Source organism: Lepidochelys kempii, chromosome 7 (genome assembly GCF_965140285.1).
Source record: "Lepidochelys kempii isolate rLepKem1 chromosome 7, rLepKem1.hap1, whole genome shotgun sequence".
Lineage (NCBI taxonomy): Eukaryota > Metazoa > Chordata > Testudines > Cheloniidae > Lepidochelys > Lepidochelys kempii.
In genome coordinates this window covers 51,498,099-51,512,968 of record NC_136386.1, presented here as the reverse complement: position 1 = coordinate 51,512,968, position 14,870 = coordinate 51,498,099, and the positions used below count along the sequence as shown (strand labels likewise).

Genomic DNA, 14,870 nt, shown 5'->3' with positions numbered 1-14,870 from the left:
TAAGCCAGGTATGAAAAACCATCAGATCATACCTAGAGATTGCTTATCTGAAACCCCAAATATGTAAGTAAATCAGGGAATGTCTGGGAAGACGCGATGAGGGTTATTTCTTCTATTTCTTATTGGCTTGTGGACTCCTCTCTGCTAACCCCCAAATGCTTTTGTTTTGCTTGTAACCTGTAAGCTAAACCTCAAGAAAGCTATCTTGATGCTTAATTTTTGTAAGTGGGTTTTTTAAATCTCGCAAAAGCCTAAGTTTCAGATGTATCTTTTTCTTTTTGTTTTTAATAACATTTACCTTTTATAAGAACAGGATTGGATTTTTGTGTCTCTAAGAGGTTTGTGAAAATGTTGTTTAATTAGTTGGTGGCAACAGCTGATTTCCTTCGTTTTCTTTCTCAGCTCTTCCTGAGAGGGGGGGTGAAAGGGCTTGAGGGTACCCCACAGGGAGGAATTCCCAAGTGCGCCTTCCTGGGTCCCAAGGTTTGGGTTTTTTTGCACTTGGGTGGTGGCAGCATCTACCCATCCAAGGTCAGAGAAAAACTGTGACCTTGGGAGTTTAATACCAGCTTGGAGTGGCCAATATTAATTTTTAGAATCCTTGTAGGTCCCCATCTTCTGCACTCAAGGTGCCAGAGTGGGGAATCAGCCTTGACACATGCACTCTCAGAGAGGCGGATAACATCCATCTGTAACATGACCTTGAGCTCCCTTTCTATTTAGGTTTTGGTTTGAGGAGCCATCCTGTAGGGTTGGGCTCTAATTGGGCAAGCATCTCCTGTGTCAATGGAGTGGTATGCCCATTCTGTCCGTCCTGGGCTGGCTGAAAACATTGGCACGAAGCTGGTGCACAGCTCCTGGATTTGCTGTTGCTGCTTATGCCCAAGGATGATGGAAAAGCTCACCTCTTCTACGCCACCATTGCTTTTTCCTTCATAGTAGACTCCTTCAGGCCACTCAGCGTTGTCTCTCTCCTGGGCTGTAAACTGGAGAACCTTGGTTTCTCTGGAATAAAAGGGCTTTAGAGTATTAACATGGTATACTTTAGGTTTTAGGGTAGGGTCTGGGAACACTATGAGGTAATTAACAGCTCCTAGGCACTCTTGGACCATACATGGCCCCTCCCATGACACTTCCATCTTATCGGCCTGGAACACTTTCAGGACCATTACTTGGTCACCTATTCCGAAGGAAAGCTCTCTGGCACATTTATCATACCAGGCCTTTTGCTCTTGTTGAGCATCCTGTAGATTTTCTCAAGCAAGGGCTAGAGAGTCCTTGAGGGTGTTTTGCAGGTTGGTTACAAAGTCCAAAGTCTCCCCTCCCCTGCCTCCTGGCTCCAGCGATCAGCTGGTTTGCGGCATTCAGGAGGCAGGGGAGGGAGCGGGGAGGCTGTGCGCTGCGTCCCCGCTCCTCCCCCCAGCCTCCTGAACGCCGCAAGACAGTTGATTGGAGGTGGGAGGAGCAGGGGGAAGGCGCTGATCTGCGGGCTCCACCAGTGGGCGGAAGGTGCTGGGGGTGGGGTGGCATAGGGGAGCTGATAGGGAGACTGCCAGCCTGTTTAATACCTTTATTAAATTGCTTGTTTGAAATTGTTTAAAACTTATACCTGTATTAAATTGCATTTTAAAAATTATTTAAAATGTATATAATGCCTTTTGTCTGGCAAAAAAAAATTTCCCTGGAACCTAACCCCCCCCCATTTACATTAATTCTTATGGGGAAATTGGATTTGCTTAACATCGTTTCGCTTAAAGTCGCATTTTTCAGGAACACAACTACAACGCTAAGTGAGGAGTCACTGACCTTAGTTGGAACTACCAACTGTCTCTGAGGATGCCAATCCTCCTTGTGCCCACCAGAAAGGGTTTCCTTGTATAAGAGTCTTCCTTCTACAGCAAGCCTGGGCCTATTGGAAGAACTGAGAGGTGGTGGGTCGCTCTGTGCCACCATCCAAGCTCCCTTGAGGCTTCTATCCGCTTCCTGCTCTGCCTGGAACTGCTCCCTTGATGCTGGAGACATTAGTTCCTTGCTGGGTTGTGGACTTGGGCTTGGTCCCACTGGAAGTTATTCAGGTGATGGGTTGTCTCTGTCGACTGTGAACCACTCTCCACTGGTGCACTGGGTTGTATTTTAGGCTCCAGTTGAGCTTCTTGCACCAGTTTAGCTGCTGCTGCAGGTGCAGGCTCTGTGGCACCCTTTGGTGCTCGCTCCCCTGACTCTGGTGGGGTTGCAAGCACGGGCTCTGGTGCTGACTGCTCCCCACAGTTCCGAATCTTGGGCTGGGTCTGGCTGGATCCCAGGAACTGGATCTACAACTGCTGCCATAGACTTTGGTCTGGGGGTCTAGTTTCACCACCTCTGGCTGGGTCCCTGTAGGAGGCTCAGGAATGGAATTAAGTGTGGAGGCCTGTTTAGACTGGCTGCGGGTGACTATCCCCACCCTTTTTGTTAGCCTCACATGGTTGGCTAAATCTTCTCCCAGCAGCATGGGAATGGGATAATTGTCATAGACTGCAAAGGTCCATATTCCTGACCAGCCCTTGTACTAGACGGGCAACTTGGCTGTAGGCAAGTTAAAAGAGTTGGCCTTAAAGGGTTGCACCATCACTTGGGCCTCTGGGTCATTGAATTTGGGGTCCACCAGAGACTGGTGGATAGCTGACACCTGTGCTCCAGTGTCTCTCCACACGGTAATCTTCCTCCCGCCCACACTCACAGTTTCCCTTTACTCTGGGGGTATTTGTGAGGCATCTGGGCCTGAAGGCTCTCAGTGGGACCCCGGGGTGATGAGTTGCAGTTGGCTGGTGCTCTTGGATAGTTGGTCTTCACATGCCCCAGCTCATTACATTTGAAGCATCGCACAGCTGTCTGTGGGCTGGGGCGATGTGGGTGGTTGGAGAATAGGGTGGTGGGACAAGAGGGCATCTGGGGTTTCCCTGGCTGTGTGGCGGGCTCCTCCTTGCGAGGTGGGGTCTTGGGCTGACTCCGATGGTGGGGTGTCTTCTCGGGTTGCCCCTTCTGGTATCCGCTCCAACTGCTACTAGCTTTCTTCTTCTCCACCACCTCGACCCATTTGACTCCGATCTCCCCTACCTCAATTACAGTTTTGGGCTTCCCATCTAGGATGTACCTTCCTATTTCCTCAGGAACACCCTCTAAGAACTGCTCCATTTGTGTAAGGAGAGACAGATCTTTCAGAGACTCAACATTTGCTCCTGATGTCCAGGCATCCCTATTTTTAACAATGTGGTAGGCGTGTTGGGAAAATGCCACATATGGTTTCCACCTTAGGGGTCTGAACCACTGATGGGCATGCTCGGGTGTTAGCCCCATCCTAATTCTGGCCTTTTGCTTAAAAAGTTTGTACTCGTTCATGTGTTCTTTAGGCATTTCAGCTGCCACCTCTGCTAAGGGTCCACTGAGTTGTGGCCTCAGCTCCACCATATACTGGTCTGTAGGGATGTTGTATCCAAGGCAGACCCTTTAGAAATTTTCTAAAAAGGCCTCTGTGTCATTGCTACCTTGTATGTGAGGAATTTCTTGGAATAGGGAGCGGTACTGGAGAAGGATTATTAGGGCTACCTGATTGATCCAGCTTAGCCCTTTCCAGCTCTAAGTGCTTCAGCTCCACTTCCAAGTGCTTCGCCTGTCTCCTCATCTCTGCTTCTGCCTCCAAGTGCTGCATCCACTTCCAAGTGCTTCTTCTCTGCTTCCACCTCCAAGCGCTTCATCTCTAGGAAGAAATTCCTTTCTGCCTCAGTTAGAACTCAGCCTGAGTTACGGACATCCCTCCATCCTAGCACTGGGATCTAGGTTGCGGAAGGGCTGATCCTTCTCCCCTGGGAAGTCCCCATTCCCCCATTCCCCTGCATTTCCATCATGGAGCTGGATGTCTGGGCTTGATCTGGGTCTGTCTTCTTTCTGGTGTGCCGCTTTGGGAAGACTGGTTTTTCTAAGGTTTCAGTGCCTGACCTCAACCTCATGCACAGGCTGCCCTACTCTAGCCTCGCTATTTCGTTGCCATGAAGCTAGAGGGAAAAAAAATAAACTGCTTGTTGGACTCCCTGGCATGGCAGGCTGAACCCTTTTCATGCCTGTTCACCCTCATAAAGCAAAAAGAAAAGAAAAGAAAAGAAAAGAAAAGAAAAGAAAAGAAAAGAAAAGAAAAGAAAAGAAAAGAAACCTCCCTGGCTTTGCAGGCTGCCAAAAGGAAAACTGTCCTTTTAAAATCCTGCAGTCTGTGCTTCTGTTTCAAAATGATCCCACCACTCTGCCACTGTGTGAAGGCTGATTCCCCACTCTGGCACTTCGAGTGCAGAAGGTGGGGGCCCGCGAGAATTCTAAAAATTAATATGTGCCACTCCAGGCAGGTATTAAACTCCCAAGGTTACAGCTTCTCTCTGACCTTGGATGGGTAGATGCTGCCGCCACCCAAGTGCACCCTAAAACCCCCCTTGGGACCCAGGAAGGTGCACTTGGGAATTCCTCCCTGTGGGGTACCCTCAAGCCCTTTCATCCCCTCTCTGGGGAAGAGCTGAGAAAGAAAACAAAGGAAATAAGCTGTTGCCCCAGCTAATTAAACAGCATATGCACAAACCTCTTAGGACACAAAAAACCCAATCCTGTTCTTAAAAAAGGTAAATTTTATTAAAAACAAAAAGAAAGAAAATACATTTGGAACTTAGGCTATTGCTAGATTTTAAAAGAGCAAATATCATAATTAAGCATCAAGAATGGTTTTCTTGAGGTCTAGCTTAATGGTTACCAGCAAAACAAAAGCATTTGGGAGTTAGCACAGAGGAGTCCACAAGCCAATAAGAAATAATACTAATCACATCTTCCTAGACAATCCCTGATTTATTTACATATCTGGGGTTTCAGATAAGCAAGTCCTAGGTATGATTTGATGATTTTTCATACTGGTTTAGCTTCTTAAAGCATTGCTGCTCTGTGTCTCCTCTCTCCAGAGAACAACAACAGACAGACAAAGGGAAAGTTTTTTCCCCAATTTTAAAAAGTTCTAGGCATCCCATTGGCTCTTTTAGTCAGGTGCCCACTCCCTTCCTTTTACCTGTGGGCTTTTTTAACCCTTTACAGGTAAAGCAAGTAGAAAACAGCTACTAACAGGGATTTTATAGCTAATTGGCTGGCTGCGTGTCCATAAAACAGAACTACCCCCTCCCCCTTCATTTATTACACCCTGATGCACCAAAGTTCCAGAAACATGATTAAATTAAGAGCCCACACAGAGGGGAACACTGGAGGGAAAGAAGAGCCAGTGACTGATTACATGGGAAAGAGTCAAAGGACACCATAGATAATGAACAAACTAACCTCAGACTACACTATCTGAACAGAGGGAGCAGTATCATAAAGATACTTGTAAATGCACGTCTGTGATAAAAATGTTGGTATTAATGTTAAGTTTTGGGGATAAGAATTTTGACACAGCTGTTAAACCTTATGATAATGCTACTTTTCAATAAATACCTGTAAACAGGTTTAAAGCTTATCACAGCAGAGAAACCATAAAAACCTGGTTTGCTGTGTGTGAATGGGGAAACTGAGGGACGCTGCCTCATGGGCTTAATGGCTGGATGCCAAGAGAACTATAACACAAACTGCCTTCGAGCTAGTCAGTGACTAACCCTCTTGCAGTAAACTAAGAGGCGAGGTGTGATGCTCTGTACCTCGGGGGAACACCCCCATGTTCAGCCTTGTAAAATGATTGTGTGGTATCCAATGCAAAGTTTGTCATGTCAGGTGTCTTCAGAAGGCTCATGATGCACTGAGCATGGTTGTTACAGTAATGTTATAATAAGGTTATAGGTTATAATTTCATGTATGTAGTTATGAGACTGAAAATGTATCCTCATGACTTTAAATAAGCCCAGGCAAAAATGCTCCAAGAGCTGAGAGGCAGTTCACATCTCATCAGGGCATGTGTGGGACAAACCCAGCCCAGCCTCACAGGAACAAAGGACGCTGGCCTAGAGAGCAACAAAAGAATCTGTTGGACTCTCGAGGGAGTTACCCCCACTTCCTTTGGTCAGTTTGGGACTGCGATGAGGTAATGCTCGCCTGACTCTGAAGGGGGCGGGACAAAGCCAAGAGGGAAGAAAGAACATGATAAAGGGGAGAGAGATTTGCCATACTCGCTCTCTTCCACCTACATCTACAGACACCACCACCACCAAGCGACTGAAGCACTGATCAAAGGGGAGAGCCTGGCTGAAGAGCAACCAGCCAGCTTGTGGTTAGAAGCATATAAGTTTATAAGGACATTGATAGTGTTAAGATCAACTTAGAATGTGTTTTGTTTTTATTTCATTTGACCAAATCTGACTTGTTATGCTTAGATTTTAAGTGATTAAAGTCAAACTTTATAGTTAATAAATTCATTTGTTTATTCTACCTGAAGCAATGTATTTGGTTTGAAGCGTGTCAGAGGCTCCCCTGATACATATCAATTTCTTTGTTAAATTGACGAAGTCATATAAATTTGCAGTTTCCAGCAGGCATAACTGGACAGTGCAAGACGGAGGTTCCTAGGGTTGTGTCTGGGACTGGAGGTATTGGCTAGTGTCATTCAGTTGTACAATCCAAGGAGCAGCTTACAAGCTAGATGCTATGTGTGAACAGCCCAAGAGTGGGGAGTTCTAACAGCAGAGCAAGGTAAGGCTGGCTCCCAGAGTCAGGGATTGGCGTGACCTAGCAGATCACCAGTCCAGATAATACCAGAGAGGAATGTCACAGGTGCCCTGCAGGGTCTCTGGACTGTGGGGAGAGATCAGGCAGAGCCTATCTCCCAACTTAAAGGTACTATCCTAAGGGAGGCCAGGCCTGAGGGCCCTGAGAATTTCCTATGCTGTGTTCAGACGCTCAATAAACGCTTCTGTTTTACACTGGCTGAGAGTCGCTCCGGTCTAGAGAACAGAGTTGCATTATTCCCTCTGGGAGTGGAGGCCCTGGGGGGCCAGAGCGAGGAGTGGACTTCCTGAGGAGGCTCACGGCGAGAGACAGGCATGCTAAAGTTCAGAGAGGTGCAGTTCCAGGAGGCAGAGGGGCTTAACCCCTGAGAGAGAATGGACCCCTGAGATGGGCTGTCGCACTGAAGGGGGGGAAAGGGACCGTACAGGGCCAAGAGTGTGCCCCACCTGTGAGTCCATGACAACTTGGTAGCAGAGGATGCACCCTGTTGAGAGTTGGCTGCGAGTGCAGGCACTTTGCAGTGAGTGGCTGCCAGTGATAAAACGAGAATTGAAGGAACCAGCATGGAAACGGCCTATAACCAGCTCAGTAAGATGGGGAATGGGGGGAGGTGAGGTGTTCCTCTACCCTAGGGTGGCCATGCCACAGGAGGTTGTGGGTGGTAAGCAAGGTGTTATTCTAGCCTGGAGGGACCATGCCAGGTCAGGGCGGGAGGTGGGAGTCAAGGTGTTTCTCTCCCCTGGGGGGGAAGCGCCAAGGCAGGATGGCGGGGGGAGGCGAGGTGTTTCTCTAGCCCAGAGTGGAAGTGCCAGGGAAGAGCAGGGGGAGGTGAGGTGTTTCTCTATCCTGGGGGGGGAAGTGCCAGGGCAGGGTGGTGGTGGAGGGGAGGCGAGGTGTTTCTCTAGCCTGGAGGGGTGGGCCAGTGCTAGGGCAGGCTGGGGTGGGGGTTGGGGGGGGCAGGACAAGATGATTTTGTAGCCCAGGGTGGCTATGCCAGGGCAGGCTGGGGAGGGTGTCACTTAGTGTGGGGGAGTCAGGGCTCTGCACCACCCCCGCCACCTCCTGCTATTCACCATGACTCTCAGCCAGCCAGTAAAACAGAAGGTTTATTGGATGACAGGAACACAGTCTAAAACAGAGCTTGTGGGTACAGAAAACAGGACCCCACAGTCAGATTCCTCTTGCGGGGTGGAGAGCCCAAACCCAGGTTCTGGGCCTCCCCACCATCTCCCCAGCTAGCTCCAAACTGAAACCCCTTGCAACTGCCTCACCCAGCCACACCCCGGCCCCTCCGCCAACCTTTGTCCATACCTCCAACCCCCTCCTGGGCTCAGGTTATGAAGGGAAGCCGCCATCGTTTACATGCTGGCTGTAAATTATCATCCCTCAGTGAAGTCCCACCCTTATTTCGCATCACCATCTAGTATTGGTGCAGTACCCCAGGGAAACAGAGGCCCGCCCCGTGTTAGCAGAAGACAGTAAACTAGTAAAACTCCTGTGCAACATTACCAGGTCAATACTCCCTATGCCGTCACAGGAGGTGAGGGGTTTCTCTAGCTTGGAGCGGGGGTGGGAGGACTGTGCCAGGGCAAGCCGGCTGCGGAGGTAGGCGAGGTGTTTCTCTAGCTCGGGGTGGCCATGCTGTTGGTGTGGGGGGAGGCGAGGTGTTTCTCTAGCCTGGGGCGGCCGTACGTGACAAAGTGGGGCTTTATTCATCTTGTTATGTTGCATGTGAGTCTTACTGTCATGTACTAATACTTAGTTTCCCTATGTACTGCACCAATACTTAGGTGGTGGGAGTTGAGTATGTGATTTTTACTGAGGCCCTCAGGGCAGGTGAGGCTGCCCAGCTGTTTGCACCTATGTGACCTGAGACTCAGGAGGGGAATGCAACCAGGTGACACCTTTTGCCCTGGAAGCAAGACAAAGAGAAGGGGGAGGAGCAAGAGGGGGTGTCGGCATCTGGACCAGGATTCCCAAAATGGACTTGGCTGAAAGTCACTGATTTCTGTAATAGCAAACTGTTCTACTCTGTGTTCCTGTCAACTAATAAACCTTCTGTTTTACCAGCTGGCTGAGAGTCACATCTGACTGCGGAGGTGGGGTGCAGGGCCCTCTGGCTTCCCCAAGAGCCCTGCCTGTGTGGACTCGCTGCGTGAGGCGCACGGTGTGGAAGGGGATGCTGAATGCTCTGAGGTCAGACCCAGGAATGTCAAAGCTGTGTAAGCTTCTTGCTCTGGAGACAGTATGCTCAGAGAGAGGAGGCTCCCCCAGAGTCCTGGCTGGCTTCATACGGAATAGTTCCAGAGCACTGACTTGGTGACTCAGTTACATCTGGTGGCAAAGGTGGGATCAAACTGCACCCCATGAGCAGAGCATCCTCTGTAAGTGACTGGGGAGCAATAGAACGAAGGGGGATTAGCAGGTGGGGGATTAGCAGGAGTGCTGAAGTCTCAGAAAGGTGCGGTTCCAGGAGGCAGAGGAGCCTATGGCTTAACCCCGAGAGAGAGTGGACCCCCCAAGAAGGGCTGTGGCACTGAAAAGGTTCCTCCCAAGGACCGTGGGGAGTAGAGAGAGCACAGGCCAGTGAGTCCGTGACGACATGGGAACAGCATGGAGATAGCCTATAACCATCTCCTTCAGAAAGACATTGTAGAGCTGTGCAGCGAGAGCGGGCTGCGCATTGGAAGATTCACCAAGGCACAGCCGATTGCTCAGTTGGAAGAGAATGACCACTCTAAGGAGCGAGTTCCTGACCCAGCTGGGGCTGTGAGAGAGGCTGGGAGCAGCCCGGCAGCCCAAGGGGTCATCCCAGCCACCGACCCAACCGGGGATGCGGGAGAGGCTGAAAGCAGCCAGACGATCCCAGGGCCGGACCAGCAGGGGATCTTAACAGCCAAGTTCTCTGTTGGTGGAGCAGAGATGGTTGGAGTTGGAAATGGAACAGAAACTTAAAGAGCTGGAGGACTGTGAGAAGGAATGGAAGGACTGGAGAAGGAACAGGAGGACCGTGAGAGACAGAGGCAGCATGAACTGGTGATGAAGGAGCTGAGAATCAGAGGGACCCCTGCTGGGGTGAGTGGGGATGAGTCCAGGGTTGCTAAGCCCACAGGGAACTCTGATATAAATGTGCTACCTCAGTTTAAGGAAGGGGATGATATAGATGCCTTCCCCACTGCCTTTGAGAAGGCCTGCAATGTGCATCAGGTTGACCCTGCAGACAGGCTTTGGCATCTCACCCCCTTACTGGGTCCCAAGGCCATAGGGATGTTCAGGCAGATGGATGAGGTGGAAGCAGAAGACTGAACTGTTGAAACAAGCCCTGCTGCGCATGTTTGAGCTGGCCCCCGAGGTGTACAGGAAAAGGTTCCAGAGTATGCAGAAGACCCAAGGGGTGACCTGTCTGGAACTGGCCACCCTGATGGAGAAATACACCCGCAAGTGGGTGAATGAGGCTGGGGTCCAGACCAAGGAGGACATGATTGAACTGGTGGGGCTAGAACGACTATATGAAATCTGTCCCCGTGACCTGCGGATGTGGCTGGTGGAGAAGAGGCCGAAGGACCTGCACTGTGCAGGGCTGCTGGCTGACAAGTTTGTAGACAGCAGGTCGGGATATGGAATGGAACACCAGGGGGACAGGCCCACATCAGTGCAGAAGGGGAGTCACCCACGGGCTTCCCTGAAGGGGGACTTGGATAAATCCCTCCCAAGAGGCACAGTGAGCGACCAGCCCCAGGGGATCAACGGGACTTGAGGTGTAATTACTATGGGCAGAGGGGCCACAGATGGGCCCAGTGCCAAAAGCTCAGGGACAGGACAAGCCCTCGAAGGGTTAACTGGGTGGGAGCCAAGCCAGAGGAGGGGCTGGCTCCCCAGGCAGGAGGGGCTGGCAGTTTAGCAATGGCCCAAGAGCCAGCTGCTCAGGAAGGCTTGATGCTCTGGATTCAAAGTTCTGTCTACAGGGTAGGTGTGGGGCAGCCCCTGAGGAGCGAGTGCCTCATTCCCCTAGAGGTGGATGGGAAGCAGGTCACTGGGTACCAGGACATGGGTGCTGAGGTGATGCTGGCCCAGACCGAGGTGGTGGCCCCAGACCGGGTGGTGCCCAACCTGACTCTGATGGGTGTGTGCGGGCCCCCCATTTAAGGTACCCGTGGTGAGGGTACATCTGCAATGGGGGGCCAAGAAGGGGCCCAAAGATGTGGGGGTGCCCCATCAGTTGTCGACCAAGGTGCTGATGAGGTGTGACCTGGCAGATTGGCTGGGTGGACCCAGAGCACCCTCGTCATCACCCATAGCCAGAGAAGGGCACTCTGCCCTGACACCGGGAGCGGTGCTCTGCCGGGGGTGCAGGTCCCTACCTCAGCGGGAAAGGAGCCACTGGGGACAGGACTTGGTGGGGCTGCAGCGTCTGACCCAGTCACTGAGAGGGCACAAGTCCCCACTCCTTCCCCAGCCGCTGAATTCCAGGCTGAGCTGTGGAAGGAGCTCTCCTTAGAAAAGCTGGGGAACTTGCTGGCCACAGCACGGTGAAACCCCTGCAGGAAGGCAGCTGGGAAAGATTCCTGTGGGAGAAGGGATTCCTGTACTGGGAATGGGCTCCCCAAGGGGAGGTGGAACTGTGGGGGATCAGGAGAGAGCTAGTGGTCCCCCAGAAGTACGGCTGCAGGCTACTGTACCTGACCTATGATGTCCCTCTCTCGGGACACCAGGGAACCCAGCGCACCAGGCAGAGGCTGCTACGGAACTTTTACTGGCCCGGGACTTTGATGCCATCCAGCAGTAGTGCACGTCCTGCAACCCCTGCCAGAGGGTGGGGAAGCCCCAGGACAAGGGGAAAGCAGCTTTGAGGCCCCTGCCCATCATAGAGGAGCCTTTTCAGAAGGTGGCTGTGGACATAGTGGGACCCCTCAGCAAGACAACTCGGACAGGGGAAAAATACATTCTCGTGGTGGTAGATTTCGCTACTCGCTATCGTGAGGCAGTGGGCTTGATCTCTATTGAGGCAGACACTGTGGCAGATGCATTGCTGACCATGTTCAGCAGAGTGGGGTCCCAAGGAGGTCCTTACAGATCAGGGCTCCAACTTCATGTCAATTCTGCTCCGGTGCTTGTGGGAGAAGTGTGGGGTCCGACACACCTGGGCCTCCGTGTATTACCCTCAGTCCAACGGGCTGGTGGAGAGGTTCAATGGGACCCTAAAGATGATGCTGAAAACCTTTATGAACCAGAACCCACAGGACTGGGACAAGTATTTACCCCACCTGCTGTTCGCACACCGGGAAGTGCCCCAAGAATCAACCGGGTTCTCTCCTTTCGAGTTGCTGTGTGGGAGGAGAGTGAGGGGACCCGTGGTCTTGATGAGGGATGAATGGGAGGGGAAGGCCTCCACTGATGGAGAATCAGTGGTGGAGTATGTACCATGTTTCTGGGAAAAGCTCACTGAGCTCAGAGACTTGGCCGGGGAGAATCTAGCTAGGGCCCAAGGGAAGCAGTAGGTCTGGTATGGCCACTCAGTACATGCACGCTCCTATGCCACTGGGGACAGGGGATGGTTCTCATTCCCGTGAGAAAGAACAAACTACAAGCTGCCTGGAACAGGCCCTTTAAGGTCATCAAGCAGCTGAATGAAGTGAACTATATGGTGGAACTGTCTAACCGGGCTCACAGCCACCGGGTGTACCATGTCAAAAGGATGAAGCCGTATTTTGACAGGGAGAATTTGGTACTGATCGTGTGTGGCCAGTGGGAGGAGCAGGAAGATGATCCCCTGGTGGATTTATTTCCTGAGACAGGTGCTGGCCCTTCACTGGAATCAATTCCCCCTCTGACCAGCTAACCCCTGCCCAGCAGGCAGAGATCCGAGAGGTGCTGGTTTCCTACAAGCAGCTGTTCTACAACCGGCCTGGGCTCACTAACCTGGCTGTTCTCCAGGTGGAGACAGGAGCCCACCCTCCCGTAAGATGCTCCCTATTCCAGGTCACTTGGAAAATAGCCCAGAAGCTGGAGAGAGAGGTCAAGTACATGCTGGCTTTAGGGGTGATCCAGCCATCATAGAATATCAGGGTTGGAAGGGACCCCAGAAGATCATCTAGTCCTCATCCTCCAGCCCTTGGGCCTCTCCCATGGTGTTGGTCTCCAAGAAGGATGGGTCAATCCAGTTTTGTGTGGATTACCGGAGGCTTAATGCCATCACCAAGTTCGATGCCTATCCCATGCCTAGGTCTGACAAGCCCCCCCCCCCCCCCCGCACCCTGTTCCATTAATTCTTATGGAGAAATTGGATTCGCTTAACATCGTTTCACTTAAAGTTACATTTTTCAGGAGCATAACTACAATGTTAAGTGAGGAGTACTATGGATCTCACCAGGGGCTACTGACAAGTACCTTTAGAACCGGATGCCCAGCTGAAATCTGCTTTTATCCCCCCTCTGGGGCCATATGAGTTCCTGGCAGTAGTATAGCTAGTGGGGGGAGTGGGGCAGCGGCTGCTCCCCCACCGAGCAGAAGTGGCGCCTTTTTAATTCTTTAGTGCCTTTTAAATTTCTACTCACCCGGCGGCGCTCCGGGTCTCAGGCGGCGGGTCAGGCGGCGCTCCGGGTCTTTCTGCGGAAAAGGACCTAGGGGTGACAGTGGACGAGAAGCTGGATATGAGTCAACAGTGTGCCCTTGTTGCCAAGAAGGCCAATGGCATTTTGGGATGTATAAGTAGGGGCATAGCGAGCAGATCGAGGGACGTGATCGTTCCCCTCTATTCGACATTGGTGAGGCCTCATCTGGAGTACTGTGTCCAGTTTTGGGCCCCACACTTCAAGAAGGATGTGGATAAATTGGAGAGAGTCCAGCGAAGGGCAACAAAAATGATTAGGGGACTGGAACACATGAGTTCTGAGGAGAGGCTGAGGGAGCTGGGATTGTTTAGCCTGCAGAAGAGAAGAATGAGGGGGGATTTGATAGCTGCTTTCAACTACCTGAAAGGGGGTTCCAAAGAGGATGGCTCTAGACTGTTCTCAATGGTAGCAGATGACAGAACGAGGAGTAATGGTCTCAAGTTGCAGTGGGGGAGGTTTAGATTGGATATTAGGAAAAACTTTTTCACTAAGAGAGTGGTGAAACACTGGAATGCGTTACCTAGGGAGGTGGTAGAATCTCCTTCCTTAGAGGTTTTTAAGGTCAGGCTTGACAAAGCCCTGGCTGGGATGATTTAACTGGGAATTGGTCCTGCTTTGAGCAGGGGGTTGGACTAGATGACCTTCTGGGGTCCCTTCCAACCCTGATATTCTATGATTCTATGATTCAGCAGCACTTTTGGCATCAGGTCCTTTGCTCGCTCCGGTCTTTGGCAGCATTGCCGGGGGGGGCTCCTTCAGTGCTGCTGAAGACCGGACTGAGTGAAGGACTGTAGCCAGACAGCCAGCCCCCCCCCCTCAGACCAGCATTGCTGGAAACACAGGAGGAAGCCGGAACAGGGCACTTAACATATATTCCAGCACAGCCTTTGAAGCTGTGAAAGCACAGGTGTGCTGCTACAATGTGCCTCTGGGAACAGATACAACGATTAAGCTCACAGCAGGCAGAGGCCCTGTGACAGACATGGCTCTTAGCCCCTACTAAATAGCATGATGCACACACACCAACATCCTAGGTGGGAAAATATTTACCCTGATAAAAGAAATGTCCAGTAGTCGAAACTTATTGTTTCTCTCCCTTGCAAGTGTAAACTACTCTTGCGAAAGCTGGCGTCACCCTGACAGACCAGCCTCAATTTGGCATAAGAAAGGAGAAAGAGAATAAAGGAGTACAGAGGTATAAGTAGGGGACCTACAGCACCATGATTTTTGAGTGCTTTTCACTATCTATCTGCTGGTCAGATAAGTGACAGCCTCCCAAGGCTTCTGCAGCTAAGAGGGTCCCTACGCCTTGTCCCTTATTCGTCTTTCCGCGGAATTGAGTGACCGATCCTGGCTTGGCACCGCTGGAATCGAGAGATGCAAGGAGGGTAAGAAGCACCCACACCTGATCTCCTATCTTTAGTGTACACATATTTTGAAATAGAGCTCTATACTTTGTTTTCTTTCTTTGGGATTGTGGCTTCAGTTTTGTAACTTGTTTGTGTGTGTAACATCTCTACATTTAAATAAGTAGGCACTAGCAAT

The 14,870-nt window shown here is 51.1% G+C and overlaps 1 protein-coding gene across 11 annotated transcripts in view; it reads right to left on the bottom strand.

Annotated features, from left to right (window-relative positions):
- Window positions 1-14,870, bottom strand: part of IP6K1 (inositol hexakisphosphate kinase 1) — a 124,718-nt gene that overhangs the window by 14,935 nt on the left and 94,913 nt on the right. For 2 of the 11 annotated variants that reach the window (XM_073352692.2, XM_073352684.2), the window contains exons 1-2: window positions 1,807-4,610; window positions 906-1,005 (exon numbers count right to left, since the gene is read on the bottom strand). The exons of 3 other annotated variants lie outside the window; for them this stretch is intronic. The gene's annotated coding sequence lies outside the window, so the exon portion shown is untranslated. 6 more of the 11 variants (XM_073352694.2, XM_073352687.2, XM_073352693.2 and 3 more) reach the window with 5 other exon arrangements.